Raw genomic sequence first — 11476 nt, 5'->3', positions numbered from 1 at the left:
CCCAGATGACCTCACCACGAGTGATCAGGTGGTCCGTCTTCCTGGCGGGCTACAACTACGTGCTCCTACACCGGCCTGGGAAAGCGATGGGGCACGCCGACGCTTTGAGCCGCCTCCCTCTGCCTGCAACGGATCCGGACCCGGCCCCAGCCTACCAGATTGCGCTCCTGGAGACCCTGCCCGACCAACCGGTCCATGTGTGAGAGGTGGCCCGTCGCACCGCCCGGGACCCGATCCTCTGCTGCGTCCTGGACTGGGTGAGAAGGGGGTGGCCGGTGGTCACTGCGGGGCCGGAGTTCACGGCCTACGCCTCCCGTAAAGATGAACTGTCTGCGCACAAGGGTTGTGTGATGTGGGGAGGCCCGGTGGTGATCCCCCCTCCTCTCCGGGAACGGGTGCTGGCAGCACTGCACGAGGCTCACCCAGGCGTGGTGCGGATGAAAGCCCTGGCTCAGAGTTATGTGTGGTGACCAGGCCTCGATCAGGACACTGAGGGACAGGTGAAGCAGTGTCAACCCTGCCAGGCCTCCCGGCCAGCACCTCCCCGAGCGCCCGCACGGGCTTGGGAGTCCTCACACAAACCCTGGTCCCGGCTACACTTGGACTTTGCGGGGCCGTTCCAGGGCCAAATCTTTTTCATCCTGGTCGATGCCTACAGCAAGTGGCTGGATGTGGTGCCCGTGCCGTCAACCTCCTCCAAGGCGGCCATTAGAGCGATGTGGTACATCTTCAGCGGCCACGGCCTTCTGGACACCCTGGTGACGGACAACGGGACGGCGTTTACCTCAAGCGAGTTCCAGGACTTCACGAGGTATTACGGGATCCACCACGTCCGGTCAGCCCTATTCCACCCGGCTACTAACGGTCAGGCGGAGCGCATGGTGCGCACCACCAAGGAAGCGCTTCGCAGGTTCGAAAGCAAGGACTGGGACTACAAGTTGGCAGCATTCCTGTTTGGTCAGCGGACCACCCCCCACAGCGAGACGGGGCGGAGCCCGGCAGAGCTCCTGTTAGGTCGCCGGCTGACCTCCAGGCTGGACTGGCTACATCCGGACCGGGCCCCTGAGGAAGAACCGACAACGGAGTCACACCAAGCCGTGAGGGGGTTCTTCCCGGAAGACCCCGTCTACGCCAGGAACTACGCACAAGGGCCGCCCTGGATCCCCGCTCGAGTGGTACGGGTGTGAGGACCTCGATCCTACGAGGTCTCCTGCGAGGACGGCCAACTGCTCCACCGCCACATCGACCAACTGCGGCGACGGGTCCTCCCGAACGATCCCGAGGACCTGGAGTTCATGGAGTCAGACGAAGCGGTTCCCTCCACGCCCGAGCCGCCGGCCCCAGCACCCGCTCCCGCCCAGGTCGCCCCGGAACCTCCTGCGCTGCTGCCACCGGCAACACCACAACCAACCTCCCCGCCACGGCCCCCTGTAGCACCCACGAACATCACACCAGAACTCCGTCGTTCCACAAGGGCCAGGAAGGCCCCAGCATACTACCTACAGGACTTTGTGTGTGGGTAGTCTGGACTATGGGGAGAGGGGTGTAATGTACTCCACCATTACCACGTGCGCGACCATTGGGCCATGCGGTCAAGCACAGCCCTGAAGCTTCGCTCAGGGAGAACAATAGCCCAGCGGATCCTAGCCCGCACCTATTAGAGGGCCAGGTCCGCAGCCGAGAGCCTATGAGACTCTCGGCTACTGTAAATAGCCAATAGGAAGTAGGGGGTGTGTTTTGGTGGTGGGTTTCTCTGGGCATATATACACGCCTGCGAGCCAGCAGTCCTTGTCTTGTTCCTGCTTAATAAAAGTACTCTGCTGAAATCACTCCACGTTTCTGAGTACTTTTCACCCCCCCCCTTTAAAGAGCTAGTTACTATTACTATACAGGAGGCAGTTTTGATTAATGAAACCATGAGGAACTGGAAGGATTATATCCTCTTCTGGATGGCCTCAATCAAAATAGGGCTGTGTAAGACTATAATTTGCCTATACAAGACTGACAGTGATCTGCGATCTCCATCATGTCTTGTTTCTTCCGTAAGCGGCATGTTGAGAACATGACACTGCACAGATATGAAACTGCAGACGACTTAATGCAATTGTTTTACCATCTTCCCAGCTTGCCACCTGGGTCACACTCACTGGCAAGCTGCCAGAAGTGGGCTGAACATGCAATGCAGTGCAGTAAAACAATTCCACGATTGCTCTACCATGTTCCAAACTTGGCCCTCAGCCCATATTCTCCATATGCCAATTTGCTCATGTAAATTGGCCCTTTAGGACTACTGCTGCCCACAGCCAATTATGAACACATTTCACCTTTTTTGAGCTCCTGGCGACAGAGAAAAGAAGCCAACTGCTGCAAGCTGAAGAAAGTACTGCACAGACAGTTGCAAGTGATTTATACCCGGCACAACAATGTACAACCCATCTTTTTGTGATTAAGCAGCAGGATTGACTTCTACAGATACAACTTAATAGCTGCAGAGATTCCCAGGGGAACTAGTCACCAAATACGAGAGGAAAAAAGGAGAGAATGTGCAACCAATTTCATATTATTCCCTAAATGCCTCTTCAATTAACATTCACTTGTCAAAAATACCTGACATTTTACATACTTCCACAGTGATGTATTTCTAACAAAGCTGTGAAAGCTGTTTCACAGATAAGGCCTGAGATGCTTTTGCTTTCTAGGGAGGCAGTTTTCTTCCCTAAATCAATGGCATTTTAAAGAGGGATGTTAACACTGGAACAAAACAGGTGCTGGTAAGGCTACTTAATTTTTCACCGGTTGGATTTTTATCTATTTATTTATGGCTTAAAAATGGATTTTGTTCTCAGTTTAACAAAGTAAACTTCCAATGCAATTCTTGCTTGTAATAAAACTGTGGTATTTGGCAGCTGGAAAAACAATTCACATTGTTAGGCCCATGGAGAAGAGGGAAATGATTGCATTCGTTGTTAGTGCCTTAAAGGAGGTACTTTGTGGTGTTAGTGCCTTAGAGGAGGAGAACACAACCCTGTGCATGGGAATAGTTCCAGCAAAATACATAGTACTGCACTACTGAAAGAAGTCTGTTCTCTGGCTTCTACCTCTCCTATAAGAAGTGTCTACAGTTCTTTACAGGAGAGGTAGAAGCCAGAGAACAGCCAACAAGCACACCGATGCAATTGCATTACTGAAGTTAAGGAGGTTTAATCCTATAAGCAACATTAAGGGGGAAGACACTGTGCGAACATATATGATATGTGTGTTTTAAGCCAGGAAAACAAACCACTATATCTTAGCCTCAACCCAACATCTATATGGAGGTAAAAGCAGTGATCAAAGGGCTCTAGCAGATAAAACAGAGATCACATGTCTTAGAATGACTGTAAAATGCAAATTGCACCCTTGTGCAGCCTCAATTTGCCTTGGAACTATGCAGAGTTTAACCCTTTAACTTTTCTGTATTTGAAACCAACTGCCCAAGTTTGGTATTAGCATTTTTAAAGAAAAAGATAAAGTGTTCATAAAGCATACATATGTTTTCCTTTAAATAGCTGATCAGTGGAGCTGGTTTCAAATAACAAAACCAAGTGGAGACTTGCCTCTCTCCCTTCTCTGAATGGCTCTGAGGTTGTTAAATACTGGGTTCCATGGACCCAAAGTCTAGTGATCAACTCAGCTTTATTAGTGATTCAGCAGATACAAGACTAAACTCCAGGGTAATAGCCCTGTTTAAATAGCATGCAAACACCACACCCAATCACACCCAACTCCCAATGATAGGCTATTTACATAACATTAATTCCTCATTGGTCACCTCCAGAGTCCTGGTGAGCTATTGTTCTAGAGCTCCCAGCGCAGCCAGTCTCTGGTAAAAACAGTCCTGGAATGTTCCAGTCCCAATACATAACAGAGGTATTTATTTATTTATTATTTATTATTCACATTTATACCCCGCCCTCCCCATAGGCTCAGGTAAACTGAGGCTGCACAAGCCTGCAAGTTGCATATTATAGAGGAACCAAGATGCATGATAATTCATTTGTTGTATGGGGTTCTTTTAAGGATTTCTGAGATAATGCACTAAAAGCAATTTCAGCAGTCTTAAAATCACATTCCTGCCTGGGTAGCAAAGCTTTTTATTAAATTTTGTCTATTAAAGATCCAGATACAGAATTAAAATTGTGGTTCTACATGATACATATTATAATTATAAATTCCTTATAAAAACCTGGCAATGGCCATCTCCATGGGGAAGATATTGCTATATATTTACTTGGACATAAGGCCTGTTCAACACAAGTTTCACTTTTCCATGAAATGGCCCCTTTCAAATTGGCAGTTTCTGCTTTGCTGCATAATAAATTGTTACTTGTTCCTCAATCAATCCTGAATTATCAGTTCTTGTTCAATCTGTGTGTCTGTACGTGTGCATGTGCTTACAAGATCCCCACCTACATTGTGGTCTTAAAAAAAAATCCCAAACAAAAGAGCACATTTAAACTGTTGATTAAAACTGGTGCAACAGTTGTGAGCAAGATGGGACCTTTCCGCTAAATATCAGGTCAGTAATATGGTCTCCCTGAGATGCAAGAACTGATTCATTAACACCATAGAGGGCTGGTTTATGACAAAAGAATAAGAATGAGACAGATAATGGAAAAATGAAAGTGTGTAAAGTTGATAATTTTGGCAGATGGCTGGAAAGATACTATGGGAACTTTTACTGGAATTCTAGTAGGGAATTGGCAGAAATGCACAGAGATGGAATCAGTACATATATAGTCAGTTCAGTGCTCCTGGCATCCAAATTATTTGCATTGAGACTTAAGAGAGCAGAGTTCAGAGGTGAGCCTTGAAAGGATGCCCTCCCAGAATACAATTTCTGCAGAACAGAGTCCTCTAAATCAAGCTATTTATGTATGCTCTGTTAAATAATACTTAACCCAGATAGCAACACATATTCGTATTAGCACTTTGACTTCAGCTTGTATCCACCAGCTGTCATGCCTGTGACCCATCACGCAACCCTAATTAGTACTTGAGCAACTAAGGGGTTTGAAGGTCTTTAGATGGGGACAGAGACAGTATAGTGAGTACAACAATTTCAGCCACCTATAACATAAGAATGGCCTTTTTTGTCTCTAAACTGACCTGACTGCAGCTTGTCTCAAATCTGTGCATCCCAAAGGAGTAGTCATCAGTGAATGTAATTGTGTCAGAAGCAATCACATCGTAGAATGAAGGCCAGCCTGAAAAATAAAAGACAGGGGAAATAAGAGACTACAAACCTAGCTGGGAGGATTCTTGTGTCAGATACCCTTTTGAAAAATTTAACCACAAATGTTACCCAATGGTCCACAAATGGACCTGATGATGGCAAAGTGAAGCAGCATGCTTCAAGTTGTAAAACCATCCTTTCAGACACCTAGGAAAAAGATTTCTGTATAATCTGAAAGCTTACAAACCTCCACCAACTTGCAAGCACAGTTTATCCAACAAATGAATCATTCTGTATTCCTTCACTTTAAAAAAACAAAACAAAAAACTAAGCAGGAAATAGGAAGCTCACAGGACCCCAGAAAAGATCTGGCTTTATTATGAACAAAAATTAAGAAGTGACAACATTAAGCAGTTTCTAGCCAGCCACCATTACCCTGCCAACAACTTCCATATACATGTGCTAGGGTTGCCTATTCCAGGTTGGGTGTGAAGTCTGGAGTGGAGTTTCAGGAGGAAGCACAGCAGGGACACGTATGCAAGCTTTCTTTATTAACGTGAATGTGTTTAAAAATTGCTTCCATATGTTAAAGGAGTAAGGTTGCCACCTTCTAGGTGGTGGTTAGTAATCTCCTGCGATTACAACTGATCTCCAGGCGACAGAAATCTCCAGGCGTCATAAATAAATAAATAAGTTATAGGACTACAATTACAAAAAATTGGAACCAGTGATATGTCAAGCAATGCAAAAAATGTAAATACAAAAGTAGAAAACAATGCAGTAAGAACCGGGTAATACATACAATAAACAGGGGGATAGATTACAATCCTGCTCCTATCACGAACGCATCTTCCTGTACCACTTTGTTATAGTACAAACCCATTCGCTTTATAACAATGCCCTCCTTCACAATATTGTTGTACACAGCTTATGGAATTACAGAAAGGCAGCAGCCTTCCTTTTTTTTTTAATAAAGGTTTTATTGGCTCCCCTAAAAAGGGGAGGTATTTCGCTTAAAAGAAAAAAAGGGAGGGGTAGACAGTGGGAGAAAGAGAAAGCTGAGTGATATATAAACTGGTAAATTAAACTGTTAGTAATGTCCAATTAATCTTCTTGGGCTTCTTCTGTGTGTTGCCAAACTTCTTTTCTTAGTCCTGTTACATGTATTCTCTGTTAGTATGTTAGTAATGTTCCTTTGAGATTCTGTTAATAAAAAGGGTCTCTTCTGTGCACATTCAGAACCACTTCTTTGCGTGCTGGGTACTTTTACTATCGCTGACGTGGAGGAGCTTCCTCTGTTGTCTTCCTTCCGGCTTGTTAGATCCTCCTTCGGGTTGTTGTTAATACGCTCAGTTCATGTACTATAAATCCTCTTCCTTTCATGCCTCGGAGGTCCCCATTTTCGAGAATGGTATCAATTTCATTTTCGCTTTTATATTCGCTCCCAGACTCTCTATGGGTCCTCCTCGCAATTGTTGACTTATAAGCGCTTATCAGGCACTTTTCGCTGTCACAATTCCAACTTATCTTTTTTGCAAAACTCCCGTCGGATTCACAGCCATAAACAGTCCATACATTCAACCGCCGGCTCTTGCACACAAACCAACGCCCAGACGGAAGTCCCTCCCTCCTTCTCCGCTCACTTTTGCCCAGCTCCGACATCTTTTCTTTTTTGTTTACTTTTAGAAAGTTCTTAAAATGTGCTCCAGAGAGACAAGTTTCTCGCTTTCAAATACATCAAAGGAAAACATCACTGTCCGCTCAATTCATCCCCCCCCCTCCTTTTCTTTTGCGCTTGTATAGATGGAGGATTAACCTCTTCGCCTTTTTCGCTGGGAGGGGGGGGAAACAATTTTCAGTTCTTTTTCTCTGCATTTTGACAACTCACAATTAAGCCGATCTTTTCTTTTTCTTTTCAATTTTTCCGGATGGTCGCTTTATCACTCGGTGACGTCTGGTGGCTCCGCTAAACCCCGTTCGGGGTCGCTCACGCAGCAAGGTCCATTGGGGCAGGGCATGGCGGGAGCCTCGCTCTCCGACCTCTCGGCCGAAAGAGCGACTCCCCCCTAGTGCGCCCTAAAGCGCCCCGGATCCGAGCTCCTCTCTTCTGAGGGGCTCGTTCGGGTCTCCGCTCGCACGGATTCCCTCCTCCACCGCGGGCGGGCGAGGCGCCCTCAGGAGCGACCCGAGGAAGCGTCCGCCATGCGCGGGAGCCAGACCGGAAGCCCTGAAAGGCAGCAGCCTTCCTGGCCTCCTCAGGCAGGCCATTCTGCAAAGAGAGTGTCTTGCTGGTCAAAAAAGCTTCACTCTTTCAGTCATTTCAGTGCAAAGTCCTTTCCATCAGACACCTCCATTACCTTTTTTGAAAATGTTGTGAACATATATGCAGGAGGCATTTCCCTTATCACTACTGGATAACCACAGTCATCCTCTGAGGGCATGGCCAGGAGGAACTCCAAGCTGATGATGAAGGGGAAGGAAGGAAGGAAGGAAGGAAGGAAGGAAGGAAGGAAGGAAGGAAGGAAGGAAATGTTCGTTGATTAAAGGAATTTGTTTGCTGCTTCTTTCTTTGATGACTGATTCCCATCTACACACATCTCCTATCAGAAGAGCACAAATGTCATTTAGAACAATCCATTTTGTGTACCACTGGGCACATTTTTCTATAGGAACCTCCTGTACATACATCAGGTTGAGAGCAGATTGAGAAAAAGATGCAGATTGAGAAAAAGATGCAGACCAAATGACTGGACAAAACAAGCATCTTGCAATATCAGCATCTTCAGAGATTCCTCTTTTTCTGCCAAGCTAATAGAGAGAAGCCAGAAAAAGGAACTTTCCATAAACATTCATATTTTCTAGAAGGATAAAGTGTGCCTACTAAGAGCTTCTGGACGAGGTCTATGCTTTATCACTATAAACAGTCAACAGTCCTTCAGAAGAAGAACAACGTTATCATTAGCAAGAGTCTTGGGAGGCAGAACCATTCATTGCTGAAGAAATCCTCAAAGAGATACTCCCTTCCCCACCATACAACAATAAGCGGCAAGCTTCAAAGACTGATATGAAAAGACTGAAGCAATCTTTGCCTTATGGGAAAAGTTACATTGTGCAAAAGGGGTTGGAGGGATGTTCCTTTCTAGTTTTGATATTAATCATCAATCATTCATCATCTTTCCTGCAGGCTCTTTCTTTTGGACTCCCACCCATCATAAAGAAAACCTATTATTTATTAGCCCATTTATTATCCCATGTACCTTCTGAAAGCAAAATCTGCTGAAAACCTGTATCAGAACAGCATGTACCCTGTCCAATCTTAAACTGTCTTCACTAAAGAACTTGAATTTAGTTTCTTAGTTTCTACTGTAGCTCTTCGATATTGCATATATTATTGTTCATTCTTTTGCTTCAGTTAATGAGGCATCTCCTCTTCCAAGGCATAGATTACAACACAGTTTGGTAATCTAGGTAGGGAATCCATATTGTCCATAGTCAAACAAGCTGTTCTGTTGATGTCCGTTCTTCAATCACCATTTGGTTTATCTTATCACACTTCAGTATTTTTAATTAGAACTTTATAACCTTATTTACAATGTTCCAGTATCAGTGCATTATCATAACCACCATAGCACATCAACACAATTATGATCACTATCAAATGCTTTTAATTTAGCACCCTGTTCTCATACCTGAGGACTGGAAATGGCCATTCTGCTCTTTAAAGCACAGTTTGGCAGTGTATCTTTTCTGCTTTCTGAACAAAGTTTGAGTCCAACAAAATGTTTTAATTACATTTTAACTTCAATAGTACATTGATTTGCCAGGTTTGGTAGGGTGGCGAATGAGTGCTATGCCAGTGGGGAAATAATGGCTAGCAGAAAAATTTAGAAGTTATAATTTAATAGTATTGTTACTGGTGTTATTTGTAACGGTTTGTTGTTGTCCTTATGGTTCTCTCCTATCTGTGTGGTCTGTGAAAGAGGATTGTAATATTTTATTGAGAATTTTAGCTGCCCTTTTCCCCTTGTCAATTCTTCTTAACTTGTGGTAGTTCGTTCTCGTTTGATTATTCCTTGGAAGCCATATTTTAAAAGATAGAGATAGTCTATCACAGCCTGCACTTTGTGTTTGGTTGTCACTGTTTGTGAAGTTCAGTCAAGTCTTTTCATCCAGCTGCCTCTTTGTTTCATTAGCCTGGATATCAGGAGCAATTTTAACTAGCTAAGAAAACTACGCTGCTAGAGCCTTTGTTGATGTGTTTAAGAGCCTTTTTTTAGGTTTGTCCACATGCTGCCAACAAACAGTGTATTTTTTGAGCCTTTTTTGATATTGGTGGTATTGTGCTTTGAGAAGACATTAAAATAAATGTATTAATTTTTTAAAAAGACCAACAAAGTTTTATTCAAGGTACAAGCCTTTGTGTGCGAGCACACTTCTTCAGATACAGAGAAGCAAAATTTCCTCAACCCTTACATATAGTGTGTGGGGGGGGTAGTTGCCAGGAAAGGCTAGTTAGAGTCAAGATGCATAAGTAACTGGGCGATTATAGCTGAGACTGGATTAAGGCAGTTGGTAAGATCTGTGAATAGCAATAAATTAGCATACAAATGCAGGAGTTAACAAACAGATGTGTGAACAAAGTTTGAGTCCAGTGGCACCTCCAAGATAACAAAGTTCAGTACGGGTATGAGTGAAAACTGAATGACTTAGCATGTGTAGTGAGATAAGACGCCACTATCTCAGGACAATGGAACCCCCTGGGCTTGACAGAGTGTTGTAATAACTTGTAATTCAGCAGTCTGCCATTCCAGTCTGTTTCTGAAATCCCTTTGCAATAAAACAGCTACTTTGAGGTACCACATTGAGTGCCCTGGAAGGCTGAAATGTTCTCCTACAGGTTTCTCAGTTTTGTGATTCTCGATGACAGATTTGTGGTCATTTATCCTTTGGCATAGGGTTTGACCTCTTTATCCTATGTAGAAAACTGAAGGGCATTGTTGGCATTTAATGGCTCAAGTGGTTAAGACGCTGAACTGCAGGCTGTGGAAGGTCGGTAGTTCAGCAGTTCGAGACCCGAGTGTGCCGCATGATGGAGTGAGTTCCCGTCTCTAGTTTATTTTAATTAATTTATTTATTTTTTATTTAACTTTAGATTTACTATACCGCCCTAATCCCCGCAGGGGTCTCTGGGCGGTTCACATGTTGTTCTAAGAACTTTGCTGTTCCTATCTAGGGCCACATCTGAAATTGGGGTGGGACTTCCTACCGGCACCCTGGTGGAATATGCTCTTCCTTCTGTTTCTTCTTCTGGCTCCGCGCGGCTTTTTTTTTTTTTTTTTGATGTTCCTCGGCTATCCTCGGCTGCTGGCGTAGTGTCCCTTTCGGTCTCCGATCTTTTTTCCTTCCCTGGCATCCTCAGCAGCCATGACGGCTTTCTCCCTCGGCTCTTCCTCGGCGCTCGGCTTCCTGACGCTCCAGCCGGCTATGTCCATCAGGCCCCGCCTTCTGCCTCCGCGTCATTCGTCGAGCGCCTCCAGGGTCCTACTGCTGCTGCCGTCGCCGCTCGGTGCTTCGATGTCTTCCTTGGCCGCCAGGGATCGCTCTGCTTCGTACCGCCGCCAAGCTCTGCCAACACGCCTCTGCCGCCATCACTCTCTGCTCCGCCATCGTTCTCCACATCACACCGCCGTCTGCACAACCACCATACCTCTTTTGTCGTCAGAGGTGGGTGCCCCCTGCCCATCTAAGGGCAGGTACCCATTCGCCTACTCGCCATAGTTGTTGTTGTTAATTGGCTTTCGACCCACTGGGTTGGCGGGAGTTCCAGCTCCTGCCAACCTAGCAGTTCGAAAGCAAGAAGTTGCAAGTAGATAAATAGGTACCACTTCAGTGGGAAGGTAACAGCGTTCCGTGCGCCTTGGTGTTTAGTCATGCCGGGCCACATGACCACGGAAATGTCTTCAGACAGCGTAGTCTTCGGCTTTGAAACGGAGATGAGCACTGCAACCCTAGAGTCGGATTTGACTGGCTTTCGAGCAAGGGAACCTTTACCTTTTTTACAATGTTAGAAGATGAGTGTTATGTCCGCCACTAGGTGCCAGCGATATGTGACCAGAGACTCCTAGTCAACACCTATAGGAACTGTGGTGGGAAGTTCAAACCCGCCAGTGGGACCTGTGGGTGGCACCTGGGGACTGTATATAGTTGGTCATTCAACCGTTTGTTGTGCATTGTGTTGTGTGCCAGTAAAATATGAGCTGC

Source organism: Gekko japonicus, unplaced genomic scaffold, assembly GCF_001447785.1.
Source record: "Gekko japonicus isolate JY-2015 unplaced genomic scaffold, Gekko_japonicus_V1.1 scaffold1075, whole genome shotgun sequence".
Classification (NCBI taxonomy): domain Eukaryota; kingdom Metazoa; phylum Chordata; class Lepidosauria; order Squamata; family Gekkonidae; genus Gekko; species Gekko japonicus.
The sequence above is the reverse complement of the archived record's forward strand: the minus strand, read 5'-3'. Positions refer to the sequence as shown.